This window comes from Phocoena phocoena, chromosome 7, assembly GCF_963924675.1.
Source record: "Phocoena phocoena chromosome 7, mPhoPho1.1, whole genome shotgun sequence".
Classification (NCBI taxonomy): Eukaryota; Metazoa; Chordata; class Mammalia; order Artiodactyla; family Phocoenidae; genus Phocoena; species Phocoena phocoena.
The window spans coordinates 81,654,230-81,670,585 of record NC_089225.1 but is presented as its reverse complement, the minus strand read 5'-3'; positions in this window follow the sequence as shown (position 1 = coordinate 81,670,585).

Here is a 16,356-nt window from a genome sequence, read left to right as displayed (position 1 = left end):
GAGCCGTCACCCCACAGCCGCGCAGCCCTGCCAAGCTCCGGGAACACTCATTTGCCTCAGCAGCCCTCCTGAGAACCCACCCAGCCCGGTGGGGCTCACAGATGGAAGGGAGTGGAGGGCGCCTTTCCTAATGTAACATCTTAGCACATTCATCAAAAGCAAAATAAAAGCAAATCTCCCCCCAGACGTAAGCCCGTGTGGATGACATATCTCTCTTCAGAACAGGGCTGTGTCTGGGTCCAGCTGGACGTGCACTCGCCAGCCCCCCACATCCATGGATGTAACCCAGAAGGATGCAGAGGATATAGGAGATAAAGTTTCTCTGTCAGGGAAGAGATTGGAAACCGACTTCAAAGGAAAGAGAGGGGTGTTATTGTTGAAGTTTGGGTCTCAGAGGAAGACGTCTTTCCAGCTGAAACACTTAACAAACCAAACCCACAGAATTGGAAATTCTAGACATTTTGGTTGAGAGCACCTGGAGGCCCAAGTTTTACTGATCTCTCTTCTCTGGGCTGCGACACTTTTGATACGTCTCTCACAGGTTAGGCCTGTATTAAGCGAGGCCTTGTTCCAGTCTCTTGAGGTTTCTTTCTTCTGCAATCTGACCTTCCTCGCCAGGCTCTAAGCATTTTAAATCCAGAGGCCATTTTCCCTCTCACTTGGCATCTGTCTGAGTCACGGCAGGTGAAAGCATCTTGTAAATGGGAATGTACTTTGCAAACAGTAGTTCCCTTGAAGACTCCTTTATCCCTCTCAGAGCCCAGAACTGTGACGGCCTGAAGCAGAAACTCAACAAAGACCTGTCCAATAAATGAAATAATTGACTGGAACGGCTCTCTTGTTGGCCAGTTTGAAAACTGAAATCCCTACAGGCTGCTTCCTGTTTTGTTATACTGGCCTCATTTCTGGAAGCAAGGAAAGGTGAGGAGAAAGTCTGACAAGAAATGTCCGCGAAGGCAGGGTGTTGAATGTAATCTTTCCCCAAGAAAGAGAAGCAGCAGAACAGGAGAAGTTTCTACCTTTTCCTTCTCTCCTGGGCAGACTGGTTATTGTGTTTCTAGGGAGATGCTTCCCAGAGCAGCCAAAAGAAGAGAGTTCAGTAAAATCCAGGCCTCCAGGTGCTTTCAACCACACAGCCACAGAGTCTATTGGACTTTTGACCTTCCAAATACTACCAAAAAAAAAAAGAAAGTTTTTCGTGCCTTCCCTTCTCATTTATGAAGTATAACAAAGTGGGACAAACAGAAAATAAAATTAAGCCCATAAATTTAACAATCACGCTTGCTCTCAGAAGCCGCTAAGAATGTATGCCCGAGTTTCTATTTTAATCTGTAACTATAACTCTGTTTTCACTGGAAGGGGAAGTTCCTCCAGCAGAGGGTAATTTAATTTTGTCAGTAACCAGACACATTCTGTTTAGATTTGGAATCCTTTTAAAATGGGAGCTTTCTATCAATCACCTGCCCCAAGCGTGTTTGGATTATGGGCTTTTTAAGAAAGGGGCTCTCTGCCTATTGATGATGCCTGGTGACCAAAGGGGATGGACCACCTTATCAGCGGCAGCTTCCTAGAGAGAAATATTATCAATGTCCACGTGTTAATTAGCAGGATATGGCCTGGTCACAGCTCTCCCAGCCACGTGGCCTCCTGCTGCCCCAAAAGCCCAAGGCTGCCTTCTCTGCGAGTGGCCACCGTCACTGCTGAAGGGAGAGAAGAATTCCAGCAACAGCGAAAACATAACTTTCCACTCCAACCCAAGAAGCCAAACGCAGAAACCATAGTCAAAGAGTCCTTTGTCCACAAGATAACGTTTGAATCGGAAACTCGTTTAGCCAGATTCTCTTGTTACAATTTACTGCTGCATCAGATGGGGGCAGGGACAGGCACAATCTATCCTTTAAATAAAAGAGGATGATTCCCACAGGAAGGTCTGCAACTCCGAATGTGTATTTAAAAAAATCTCTCATCTGCCCACATCTCAACCTCCAGTGTGGAAAACGTACCTCCAACTGCTGGAGGGTGTTCACTTGCAGGGAGAGCTTCGTGCACAAATAACCACACACAAGAGCATGTGATTTTCAAGTTGGAGAGGAAAAAGTAGCCGAGAGCAATCATATTTAAAATACCTTCCCTCTTAAGGATTAAAGGCAGGAGCAGAGATGGGAGGGATGGGGAGAGAGGAAAAGGATGGACAGACATCTCCGGCAGAACAGTCCTGGGAGAACAACCTCCTTTGTTCAAATCAGGCTGAGAGAGCTGCTTGCAAAGCGCCGGATCTGGAATCAGGGCAGGTTAGGGCCTGTGTGTACACGTGAGGTCTCCTGGTGACCAAGGGCCCAGGTGGGTGGGCCTGGAATGCTGATACTAGAGCTGGGCTAGGGGTTTTTTTGGCCCATTGTCTGCCCACCTCCACCCAGAGTTCCTACTGCTTCCCTCTTGAAGCCCCTTGGAGCATTGGGGGTGGGGTGGGGATGGAGGATAATCACAGAATTCTTGCCTCCCTGGGGAGGGCCAGGTTGGCTGTGGGGGACAGACTGGGATTCTGACTGCCCGGTGCTCAGGCTCTGGTCCTGGATGGGCCACAATCCCCTGAGGAGTGAAAACAAAACAAAACACATTCTTGGCCCCCCTAAGATCTTTTGAATCCAAATCTCCATAGGGATTAGGCTTGAGAATTTGTGTTTCCAAAGCTCCCCAGATATTTCTCATGCTACTGGTGAGGAAACTTATGACTTGTCAGGTACCTTCTAGCATGAATACAGTCTTTGTTTTGTTTTAAACCTGCTAATGCATATGAACCAGTTGGGGATTCCAAATCCAAAAATTGGCCAGACTTCTAAGGGGCCAGGGCAGACTCCCCCAGCTAAAAATGTGTTCCTAAAATGGGTTTGGAGAGAGCCACTCACCTGGCCTCCTTTAGACTTCTGGTCTCCCTGGATGCGGAGTTGTAGCATCTCAGACTTGTGTTTTCCAGACCTGGTATCGTGGAAAAGTCAGGCTTGGCTGATCGCAGGTCCGGGCCAGCCATTGGGAAGTAGGAGAGAATGGAGCTAGGAAACCAGGGACATGCTTCTTAGGGCAGGACATTCTGCGTAGCATGGCCCCTTCAGCCTCTGTCTCATCCCTTATACCCACCTTGGCCAAGCTCTTATTTATACACTATTCTCGTTTGTTTCAAATGGATCTTTTGGTTTCTATGCATTCTTGCAAATAAATATTGTTGTCTTACTCATTGATTCACTCAAACAGGTATTTGTAGAGTACCTACTATGTGCCAGGCATTTGGGGATGCATTAGTGAAGAAAGCCATCAGGGATCCCTGCCCTTATGGAATATACACGCTAACAGGGAATGAAAGGTAATAATCTATAAGCATAAAAATAAGAAAATTATCAGTATGTTAGAAGGTGGTAAGTGCTATGGAAAAAATAATCCAGAAGAGGGTTATCAGGAGTGATGACTAGAGGGGTTGGGCAAATTGCAGTGTTAAATTTTCTGAGCATCTATTTTTGGTTTATATAAATAGTATTACTACACATCTCATTTTGACTTTTATTTTATTTTTTACTTAGCATCAGGTTTTCAAGTGCTGCATATTATTCTATGGTGTGTGTTTACCAGTCTTACGTATCTACTCTCCCAGAATGGACACTCAGATTGCTTCCAATTTCCCATCGCCATGAATAATGCTGCAATCAGCGTTATACACTAGAAAATGTATTTGGGATTTATACCCAGGAGTGGATTTGCTGGGCTATAAGGTCTGCCTATGCTTAATTTCATCAAATGTGCCAGATTCCTTCCCAGAGTTGCTGCAACAGCCCACACTCCCAGCAGCATGAAGGAGGGCCCCTAAATCCCCATACCTCTGCCAGCACTTGGCATCCTCCAGCTTCCTGGATTTTTTGGCAGAACATTCTGGCTTCTGTTATCAGCACTCTTGCTGAAATAATGTTTTGCCATTGCTATCCATGCCCTGTCCTTCTCTGGCTCCCCTAAGCATTCATCTTTACATCACCCACCTTTCATTTCCTTCTGACCATGAGCACTTCTTGTCTGCCTTGCTGGACTGTCTGTTTTTCTCACCTCAAGTCTCACGCCATTTGGACTTCATATCCTGAGGTCAGAAATCCCACTTCCTAGTTGGCAAGATGGTAGCCTAAAGACTATCCTCCTCTTACCCGGTTTAACGGCTTTACTTCCATACTGTTTTCAGGATGTCTGACCCTATTTAGGGCCAGCAGTGGTTTCCTATGTCCTGCCTCATCTAATCTAAACTCTCCCGTTGCCTTCAAGACCTTCCACCACCTTCACCTGCTCTTCCATCCCACTTGGATCTTTGCACATCTTCCTCCCTCAGCCAGAACCTCCCTCTCTCCCACTTTGCTTATCTTGCTGTGGCTCATCCCTAGATCTCAGCTTAGACTCCTTCCTCCTTCCCCCAGGTCTCAGGGAGGTATCCCTCACACATGCCCATAACTCTCTGTGCTTTCTTTCCCTGTTGTGATGCTTCTCCAGCCTCTTGGTCGTGGACACCATGAGGCTTCACGCTCTTGTTCGCTGTCACAGCCCCAGCACTTCCTGCTGTGTGCGGCACACAGTAAGTGTTCAATCCATATTCATTGACTGAATGAAGGAATAAATGAGTGAGTAAAGGCTTTCCGTCTCTCATACATACGATGTTGGCAGCCTCAGGTTTTCGTGCCCCCTTGAAATACTGCTCTCTATCCATTCATCTGCTTCCTCCTTTTTAAAAAATAATTGATTCAACCCCAGCAATTTTACAAATCTTACCACGTCCCCAATCTAATCATTGTTCCTCCTTTTTTTTTTCCGACTCCTCTATTCTTTGTAACATACTGGAGCCAGTTGTTCAACTGGATCTAGGGGTCGTGAATGCCATGGGCCCACACTATGGAGGAAGCAGTCTCTGATGGGGTCCCCCTGCTCTTTCCTATCCACTGCCAAATTCTGTCCCAGAGGATCTCCCTTCAGCCCGTCCTCCCACAAGACTTGTAAGAACATCTGATCATTACACCTCCCTGGGTATCAAGCTCCTCTTGTGGAATGAGGGAGCTGGACAAGATCAGGGCTGTTACTGAACCAGTATGCACTAGCCCAGGCTGCCAGAAGCCTTCTGGCCTGACATTCCTGTTGTCAAATATCTTAAATCTGGAGCAGATAATTTCAGTGTTCTTATATATCTGTCATTCTGTGATTCTAGGCAGGGTGAATCTGATCTTTTTGTAATCCCTGATATTCTGATCCACACACACACTGTACAAAGTGTAAGATGAAGCAGCGTGTTACATTAAAACCAACAAACGGCATATCCGTGCTCCCCATAAGTTACGTTTATCCTCACCAAGTTTCCTTTAGATCCCTCTTGCCTGGGAGTGTCTGATTTAGAAAAAAAAAGGGAAAAAGGAGGTCTGGGCCTCAGCCTGGAGTGTGACCTCAGGCATCTAATTTGTCACAATGCTGTGGGTGGAAATGGCAAAGAGGATAATACACAGTGACATCAGTGATCATGGGATGAGGCTTTTTTGGGTTTTGTTTTATTTTTGCTTAGATTCTGAAATGTGGTGGATTTCCCCTTTTATGTGTCTAGAATTTTAAAATGCTTTCTTCTTGAAAACAAGCGTTTTCCCATAGTTTTCATTGCTGGCAAAAAATCACATGGTCTTTGTTCCACAATTCCCTCAACGATTTTCATTGCCGTCTTCAAGGTTAGCAATATGCTGTTCTAGACGAGTTAGATATTTCTAGACCTACGTATCTCAAGGTAGCATACAGCATAAGCAAATCAGAAATGGAATTTCTAAAGAATGACTTTGTGTGGTCTAACCTCCTGGGCCGGCACCTGAGAAACATGCCCAGGGGAGTTTGATTCGGGTACATAACTAAACTCCACTTATTGTCACAGTAGACTAATAGCCCATCACTGACAAACTGACTAAAATTAAGAAAAGTGAAGAGACATGGAGTAGGGGTGGGGGGGTGGAAGAAATGAGTGAACTGTTTTTATCTGTCTACCTATCTATCTATCTATCAGTTTCAGTAAACTGGATAGGAATTTTTAAAAAAGAAAGAAAAGTGAATATAAAAATAAAAAGCCCCCATGTAAATTTCTCTCAGCTCAAAGAAGCCTAGTTGACTTATTTGTTGAGAGATCTTTTTTTAAAAAGTAGTTTTGATTCATTCATTCCAATCTATTGGCAAATCCTGTTGGCTCTACCTTAAGAGTATGTCCAGTGTATAACCCCTTCTTACCCTCCACTGCTTCTGCCTTGGCCCAAGGCACCATTATCTCTCACCTGGACTCTGCCATGATCTCCCATCTTCCATTCTCGCTCTTCTGCATTCATCCTCCATAATGTAGAATCACATCCCTGCTCACAGCCCTCCTGCACTCAGTATAACCCCCACGGCCTCACCATGGCCTTCAAAACCCAGCCTGTTCTGGCCCTGGCAGCCTATCCAAGGTCATCTCCTCTTATTCTTCACTTCCTCTCTTTCTTTGCTCCAACCACTGGCCTCCTTGCTGTTCTTCAGATATGCCAAGCATATTCCTGCCTCAGGGCCTTTGCCCTTGCTGTTCCTTCTGTGTGGAAGGCTCTTTCTCAGATACATTTGCAGCTTCCTCCCTCACAGCATTCAAGTCTTCACTCAGAAGGTTTCAGAGGTTCCCTCATGACTCTCAAATAGTAGCCACCATTTCACTCTACCTTATCTAATTTATCTTCATAGCACACATTCCTATTTGATGCTATGTATTTATTTCTCTACTGCCCTCTTATGTCAGGCACTTTTATCTGTGTCATGCACGATAGTGTCCCTGAAAGCCTAGAATAGTGCCTGGTACATAGTAGGTGCTCAGTATATAGCTGTTGAATGAATGAACGAATGTATTTGTAAAATAAGTATTTGTTGCTCATTTACGAAGAGGCTGGGCATTGGCCTTAGATTTTTAATGGATGCAACCAGACATTTCTTTATATTGTAAAAGAAAAAACTCTCTGAAAACACATGTATCAAAAGATGCCAAAATCTGTTAAAAATTTTTTTTGTTTTTAGAGCTCTAGTCTCAGGTCTGGGCGGGCAAGTGGCCTTATCAATTAGCTTAAGTGGTGGTTAAGTATATTTTGGGATTTGTTAGTCTTAACCCTGGGGCATGGTGGCTCAGCCCAGCTGATGATAGCCCGGCTGTGCCTGAGGTCACAGGTTCCTGCCCCATGTGAGTCTGTCAGCTTTGTTCTTGCCACAGCTCCAGATCTGTAGCTCCTGCCCTGACCAGCCTCTCCTGGCCGAAGCTGACTGTGGCCTCCAAGGGCATCACTTGAGAAGAGATGAATGGGTTTGCCCAGAACCATCACTGGGCCTGGAAACTCAGCTCAAAGTCATTTCAAAGCCAGCTGCTGTATCTGAAGACCATACAGTTGTGGTGGAGGGAGGGGTACGTGTGATTGCATAGCGATGGGGTACCGGTTGATGGCCTCATGGGGGCACGCTTTGGTCTGTGAAGTCCCTTGGGTTCAGAGATGGTACCTGGTAAAGGAAAATGTACTTTTACCAAATCCATATAAAGGTCAGTGGATGCCCAGGCAAATCTGAGCACAAACCAGAATTTTCTCTCCTTCATTTATCAAAGAAAAACAGCTTTAAAATATCCCCGAAATCCTCAAGTAGGGCTTTATCTTTATTGCCCAAATGCTTGCCCTGGTATTTCATGTGCTTCTTTATCATCCTAAAGAGCTAAGGACGCCCATCCCCCTTTTTATAGGTGGAGAAAAATGAAGCAGAGACAGTCACACTCACTTGGTTAGTCCTGCTTATCAGACTCTTGGCTGTCCGACAGAAAATCAGGAAATCTAGAAGCAAGAACGTATAATTGGGAGGAACCTGAAAAAACTTTCTAGGGCCTCTGTTTTTCCCTTGCATTTAGAGAGATGACTCTGTGTCGTGTGGAAGGAAAAAGGAAATTGTCAAGAAGCCCTGACTCTACCTGTGGCTGACAACTAACTGGTCATTTAGGTTGTCAATGAAGATAGCATTCCCCTGGCATTTTATAACTGGGTTTCAGGGATCCCACAGGGATCATCATTTTTCACATGCAGTTCCTTTACCAGCTGTTGCAGGGAACAGGTTCTGTTCTGTTGAGGTTTAAAAAAAAAAAAAAAAAAAATTGGATCATGCCCGATAAAGTGCTAAGGCCTCCTCTATTCTGAACCTCAGGAACTCAGGCCAGGAGCCCATAGGTGATGAGATCAGCATCAGACACAAGTTGATAAATAGAAAAAAAAATTTATCTTATAAAAATTCAGGCTTAGGGGAATTCCCTGGCAGTCCAGTGGTTAGGACTCCATGCTTTCACTGCCTAGGGTGCAGGTTCAGTCCCTGGTCGGGGAATGAAGATCCCGCAAGCCACGAGGTGAGGCCAAAAAAAAAAATTCAGGTTTAGAATGAAAGCCTGCCATTGGCAACACTTTGAATGGACCTTGAGGGTATTATGCTAAGTGAGCTAAGTCAGACAGAGAAACAAATACTGTACAATCTCACTTATATGTGGAATCTAAAAAAGACAGACAAACTCAGAGAAACATAGTAGAGTGGTGGCGACCAGCAGTTGGGGGATGTGGGAAACAGGGAGATATTGGTTAAAGGGTACAAACTTGTAGGTATAAGATTAACAGTTTGGGGGATCTAATGTTCAGCGTGGTGATTTTAGCTAATAATACTGTTTCATGTACTTGAATGTTGCTAAGAGTAGATCTTAAAAGTTCTCACCACAAAGAAAAAATGGTAACTATGTGAGGTTGGAGATGGTAGCTAATAATGGTGGTAATCATTTCGTAATTTATAAATGTATCAAATCAAGATGTTGTATGCCTTAACATGGAAGCAACCTATATGTCCACCGACAGAGGAATGGATAGAAGATGTGGTACATATATATAATGGAATATTACTCAGCCATAAAAAGGAACGAAATAGTGCCATTTGCAGAGACGTGGATGGACCTAGAGAATGTCATACAGAGTGAAGTAAGTCAGAAAGAGAAAAACAAATATCGTAAAATATTGTTTGTATGTGGAATCTAGAAAAATGGTAGAGATGAACTTACTTGCAAAGCAGAAATAGAGACACAGACATAGGGAACAAACTGATGGTTACCAAGTGGGGAAGGAGGGGGTGGGATGAATTGGGAAATTGGGACTGACATATATACATACCATGTATAAAATAGATAACTAATGAGAACCTACTGTGTAGCACAGGGAACTCTACTGAATGCTCCGTGGTGACCTAAATGAGAAGGATATCTAAATAATTTGAGTGGATATATATATATATATATATGACTGATTCACTTTGCTGTACAGCAAGAAACTAACAGAACATTGTAAAGCAACTATACTCCAATAAAAATTAATTAAAAAAAGAAAAACAGGTTTTAAGCCTTAAACTTATACAAGGTTATGTGTCAATTATATCTCAGTAAAACCAGAAAAAAAATTCAGGTCCGAATGACCTGGGCCATATGGTACCTGGTTATGTGTATTAAAGTCTCTGAGCTACTCCAACAGTCACGGGGGGCCCCAGGTTGCACTGGGCCTTGCTTTTACCCTGGGGGAAACTGAGGCAGAGAGTTACAGAGACCTCCACCAGAGGAGACTGCCAAGGGGTCAATTGGTGGCCAAGTCCCTTTCCTCTAGCCGCACTGACTCTCCCTCCTGGTGTGTTTATGGCAGCTCAGAAGCTGAGCTCACGGGTCAGCACGAGCTTTCCCGAATACATGCATCTCATATCCTGGGAAGAGTAGGCAGCGGGGCTGAAGGTGAGACAGGAAACATTTCTGGAGGCTCTGAAGCCATTCCGCTTTTGGAGCTTTCCCAGCATCTCCCACAGAGTCGAGCCTTTGAAATCACCTTGTGGGGAGACTGGACTGAGAGCTGGGCTGCCTCAGTCTGCTCTTGCCCTGCTGCCTTTCTGTGGGACCCTGTGAGGGGAACGGAGTGGCGCCCTGGGGAGGATGAGAGGAGAATGGGCTGATTGAGGGATGTGGGCTCGGGCTGGCGGGCTGCAGGGTGGCCTTTCTTCTGCGTTTGCTCGCAGAGCTAGGGAGGCTGGGTGCCAGGGGGAGAGTATTTCCTCCGTTCGGGAAAAGCGGTGTCCATCTGGCTTGCTCTGCAGCCTGTGGCCTCTCAACCCAGCAGTGTTCCCGTCAACGGGCACGGACCCCACAGGCCAGGTCTCTGCTGTGACCAACAGGAGATGCTGGCCCCGGGAGACGCAGCAGGGAGTGGGCGTGTGTGTGTGTGTGCGCGCGTGTGCGCACATGTGAGTGGACCGACCAAGCCAGCAATGTGTCTACTCCCCAGACATTGGCCAAGGGTCTCCGCCACAGGAATGTGGACTTGGCCTGTCGACGGAGCCCCAGGGAGGATCACTGTAATGGCGGTCCAGTGTTAGGTTTGAAGGGGTCTTGCAGGTCATCCTGCGCAGCCCCTTTATTTCCTGCAAATGAGGAAACTAAGGCTCAAGGATCTGAAATAGCCCTGCCCAAGGTCACACTGGAAACACGGGTTCAAGGCCTGGCTCCACCACTGACTTGTCATGTGACCTTGAGCACGTGACTCGACCCTGCTGCGCCTGTTTCCCGAACATGTAAAGGGGGATAAGAAACGTACCCAATCCACAAGGCTAATGCGGGTGTTGAATGAGGTCATCCAAGAGAAAGGCTTGTCACGGGCCTCTGCTCACGTCCATCTCAGAGTCTGCATTGTCATCATTGCATTGTCGCCGTGCAGTTGGCAGTGACCACTGCAAATGCACGGAAACTTTGGAAGCCAGGGCTCTGCAGCCACGCATACGCTCAGCCGTTCACCAAGCACCTCCAAAATCACCATCGCCTTCCGTCCTCCCCATTTTCCCATGAGGTAGAGAAGGCCAATCCCCTTTCTTCCATTTTCCTGATGAGACAACTTCAGTTAAAAATGGGCCTCAAAACGTGAGTCTTCTGCTTCCCAGCACCCCTTGCTCCTTTTGCCTCCACCTGCTAATTAGAATATTTCTACTGATTGAATATTACAGCTATTTTGGCACTAACTATGGGAAAGAAGGAAGACCCCTGCCCCCCACCCCCCAGCCTTTCCCAGATGAATGGAGATCACCTCAGCCTCTTAACCCTTTCTGTTTGTTCTTGAGTTCGTCCTGAGGGTCTGGGGCTTCTTCTGACTCTAGAGCTGTGTCTGAAGTAAGGACAGAATGTACTTCCCAGCTCCAGGACTGACAACTTAAACAGCAAACAGAGAATTGCCATCAATTGTGTTACAGTGGCTGAAGGGATTTATGGACTTTTTTGGAGAATCTATGGACACAGATCCAAACTGAACAGAGCCCCGAGGAAACACAGTAGCCCTTGTTACACGGGAAGAATAGGTTTAATGTATACAGGGTGAGGGTAGGGGGGCGATGAGGAGAAAACAGAAGGAAGGGGGGCCCCCTGCTATATATTTACAATTTGAGCCCTGAGCCCTGGATTTCCGAAGGTGGTGGCAGGAGGGTGATTTCTGTACTACATTCCTCCTTGCTTGAGAAACTGCAGCGGACACAAAACACTGTTCGTGAAAATAATCAGCAAGCTCCCCCAGCCACTGGGAAAATGGGGCTAGTGCTAACAATGCTCCCTCCCCATCCCCCAAAAGCACACAGCCCCTGAGGAAAACCCTGAAGCCAGACCCGGAGGCTGAGAGAACAGAGGTCGTCCAGGCTGACGGGTCAGAGGGCACAGCCAGGGGAGGGGTCAGCTTTGTTTCCACTCAGTGTTGGTGAAAGCCAAATCTTTATGGAACTTTTCTAGCTGCATTTTGGGCTATTTAGCTTCAAAAACAAAAGATTTATTTTTCCCCTTTCTCCTTTTGGGTTTTGTCTTCCTCCGACAGCGGTGACATATGCAGGTCTGGAGGCTGTTAAGACCGGGCCAGGTTCCTCCCCCCACCCCCCAATCCTTAGGAAAAGAAAAGATAGGATCTTAATTAAAAGAGAAACAAACTTTCACAAGGGCCACTGTTGCTTCTCTGATCTTTTCAAGATGGAAAGCGAGAAGGGTGGCATGGCGAGGCGTGCCTTTCGTAATACACTGTTGGCATAACCTGTTACATTTTATAAAGCACTTCCACATGCTACAGTATCCTGTGGAATCCATGCATCCATTCTGTGAGACGGGGCTTATGGTCCCCTTTGGCAGATATGAAAACTGAGGCTTGTAAGTAGCTTTGCCAATGTCAATGAGAAATTGAAGGGGCAGAAGTTTCTGTCTCCGAACACAGAAACCTTCCTGATAGATACTAAGTGCTGTGATTTAACTGCTCTGAGTCTCATTTTCCAAATCTAAAAGGAGTTTATTCCCTAGGTTCTTTCACTTTGCTCCTTCACAAGAAAAGGTCAATCAGAGGGGTGTCAGGAGCACGACAATACTAGGAGAAGAAATCAAGCTGTGTTTCTCAGTAGCTTCTGAGGTTTTATGTCAAGTCCCCTGTATGGTGATAAAGATGGGTTGTTGTTTCCGTGCTGTTCTCAAGTATCAATCAGAATGGTTATCAAATCAATCTGGAGCATCTGCAGAAGGGCCTTCTGACATTTTGGATGTGGAAGCTGTCGCTAGCATTGTCAGGTGTCCAAAGTATGTGATTTTGGTAAAAAATACAGTCCTGTTTTTCAACACCATGATATTATTTGTAGAAACGTGACTGAGAAGTATACTACTGGGCTTCTGTACACAGCCTATACTTTAGAGCCTGTGCTCATAGCAGGGATTTGGGGCAAGCATTTGTAATTAGGTCCTTTGTGAGTGACAGACGACTTAGGACATAGGAATGCCTAGGCTCAGAGCATTTCTTTTTTACTTCTTGGGTTGAAAGCTCCATCTTACTTTATGTAACTCAGATGTAAGTGTTCTGGTGACATTTTGGTCGCCCCAAGGATATGTATTTAGAGTCCTGGTTATTGTAGATGTACTAAGGGGGTTGGCCAGCAGCCATGATAAAGTACTTGCTTAAGGAGTGGGTATGGGTGGAGAACTACGGGAATGAGGTCTTCTGGTCTGAGTGTGAAAAGCCTGGTTGCCTTAGTTTGGTAGAGAAGTGAGCCCTTTGGTATTGAGGTCAACCCCCGCTGCTCTCTTGTGCCTTTCATTTCTGGGCATCTGGAATTCATGGGCAGGAGAGACTAGAGGGCATCAGGGAACCAATCTGTTACTTCATTTCTCTAGATTTGAAACTGTTGGCGTGTGATAGCATTGAAGAGGAGGCCAGAGGTAAGCACTGTGGGAAAGTTTATTTCTTCTGTTTCCCCCTCGCCACTTCTACGATAACAATGGTGAAGCAAGGGTAGCAGAGGTGGTATGGCGTTGAGATGAGCAGTTTGGGCTCAGGAGTTAGACTCCCTGGGGCCAGATCCTAGCTCTCCCATGCTGGGATCTTGGTAAATCATTTTACCACCACATAGATCGCGGAGGGGGTTCAGCTAAATGGTTATGATGGCTCATAGCTCAGACCGGGCACCTGGTTGGTTAATTATTCTTGCCAGCCTCCCTTTGGCTATGGCAGACGCGAGAGCTTCCCTTCTCCCCGACATCTGGTCAGGACCACAAACTCCTCTCTGGCTGTAGGATGTTGGGGAATTGGTCCAGGCTTTTTTTTTTTCTTTTTCTTTTTCAGTTTTCTTCAGCAATGTGGGATAGTTTAGCAAATCTGAAAACTGCACAGACACACAAGGTCCTGCAACCCCCTCCTGCTGCTGGAGGAACTGAAGGGATGTGTGCTCCCCACCTGGCCTGGCCCTCTTTGGGTTCATTGCCAGACTCTGAAGCTCTAAGCAGAGCTGTGTGGTGCACACTGGACTGCTCACTTTAACAAGCTGGCTCTGAGCAGGCCACCAGGTGGAAGGACTCTCTGCTCCTCAGAGAAACCAAACTCCAGTCAACTCTGCCAGGAACAGCCGAGACAGGAAGCAGGCGCTGGAGTCCTACATCTTCTGGAACAGGGGGCTTAAGGGGGCCCAGAAGCTGGTCGGATCAAAATTGCAAGGAAGACTTTGTCCCTTTCACCAGATTCTTAAAGGGATCTGAAACCTTAAAAAAAGAAAGAGCCCTTGTCACAGAGGAAGATGGGACAGCACAGCTGGAAGGGAGAGCCTGGGTGAATGTCCCAACACGGGATGGTCCTCGGGAATGAATCGGGGTCCCACCCAGGGCTCAGTCGTGGAGGGTGGTCAAGTGTGAGAACACGATGGGGGCTGGTGTGTTCTCTGACCGCGGGAAACACGGCCATGTTCTCTCCTGACAGGCAGCTGGGACAGTAGAGCCAGGAGTCTTCTGGTCAAAGAAGTGGTCTGGGTTGATAATATGATGCTAATTAATACATTTACTAATGGCTGTCCCCTTGAAGGACCCAAGGTGGAGATCATGACAGATGTGAGTTTCTGGGGATGCTGTGGAAACTTCCCGAGAAGACAAAGGAACTGGTTTCTTCCTGGGGTGGGGGGATTTCCTTCATTCGATGGTTCACCTTGAGCCTCTTCACCATGCCTTTCCTTTCCCTTCACCTGCTCCATCTCAGCAGTGGAAGCATCGCGAACAATGACAACCACACCATTTCCGTTTACAGGGGATGGGGATGGGCTGCGTGCCAGGCACCTGTGCCGAGTGTGTTCTAGTTATTATCTAGGTTGATCCCAACTACACTCATCCAATGTAGGCGTTATGATTATTTTGCAGACAAGGAAAGAGAGGCTCAGAGAGATGAACTCCCCTGCCGCATTCCGCAGCTAGTACACAGACGAGCCCAGATTCTCTCGGCCCCTCTCATCCCAGTGTCTGCGTGCTGTCCCGCCCACTTCCTTCACCTTCCACTCTTGTCCTGCATCACAGTCTGGACCTAAGTGTGCTTCCCTGTGAGGGTCTGCCCTACAGAAAAGGCAAAGAGGGAGGGGAGAGAGAACAGGACAGCGTTGTCAGTGTCTGTGTGTATTGGGGTGTTGTGTAGCCTTGGGGTGTTGTATGCATGTTGGGGTATTGTGTGTGTTGGGTGGCATTTTGTGGAGGGTATTGCTCGTGTTGGGGACTTGTGTGTGTTGATGTATTTGTAGTGCTGGGGGGCGCTGTGGTGGGGAACTGTGTAGTGTTGGCAGTGTTGTGTGTGTGTGCTGGGGTGTTGTGAGGGTGTGTGCTGGGGCTTGGCTGTGACAGGAGGAGAGCTGGACTCTGTCTCATGCTTGGTTGGTCACTCCTTGGCTGGGAACTTCACTTCTCCTGCCAAAGTCCCAATTGTCACTGCTCTCTGCCACCAACAGCCCCCAGACTGAAGGAGATGGAGCAGCTAGCCCTCCGTTGATTTCCTCCGTGACCTTGACCTGGGGCTGGAACCGGCTACCAGCTCAGTGGCGGGAAGCAAGAGGACAGGCTCACAGCGAGGGCTTAGGGTACAAGCATCTTGGTGTGGTCTGATGCATTTATAAAGGCTCTGCACTTGGGCCCACACTCTGTGCATATAAATATCTGAAGGATGAAGGATTTTCCCAAACCTGGCTTTGTACAGCCCATGGGAGAGATGTGTGCTTTTTATCTATTATTGCATATTACTGCAATGATAATAATGAAGAATAGCTGATGTTTATATAATGCTTACAATGTATCAGGCACTGTTTTAATTGCTCTACATGTACAATCTAATTTCATCCTTGTAACAACCCTAAGAGGTAGCTACTTTTTTTATCCCCACTTTATAAACGAGGAGCCTGAGTCACAGAGCTGTTAAGTAACTTACCCAAGCTAGCACAGGTAGAAAGAGGTTGAGGCAGGCTTTGTAAAGCAGGCACGTGCTTTAGAAACCCTGCACCCGTGCCCTTAACCACTAGATTGCCTGGCCCCATCATCATACCAGGCATAGTGATAGGCAACTCTGACTCCTGTGCCCAGGAATGTAGCTGCACCTCCACTTCTTATAGGTCCCGAGATCCTTGAGGCTGGTGAGGCTTCATGGTTAAGGTAATAAAGATTTTGCCTGGGTTTTCAGGTAGACCAGAATTTCCATCTCAGGGTTGAACAATCCAGTTTTTGGCTTGCTGGTCTCCAGCATTTGCAACAAGAGCCTTTTCTATTGAAAGACTAAGGAAGGATGGTCCAGTTGAGCCCCAGACAGAAGACAAAGGAGGTATAAGGCAACATCTTTCCCGGCTAGCTTGGGAACAGTCATCTTTCTCCCCAGGACCCAGCTTCTTTGCATCTTGAATGTTGAAAGAAAAGACTCATGTCATTAAAAATAAAGTTTTTTAAAGGAAAAAAAAAGTGCTATC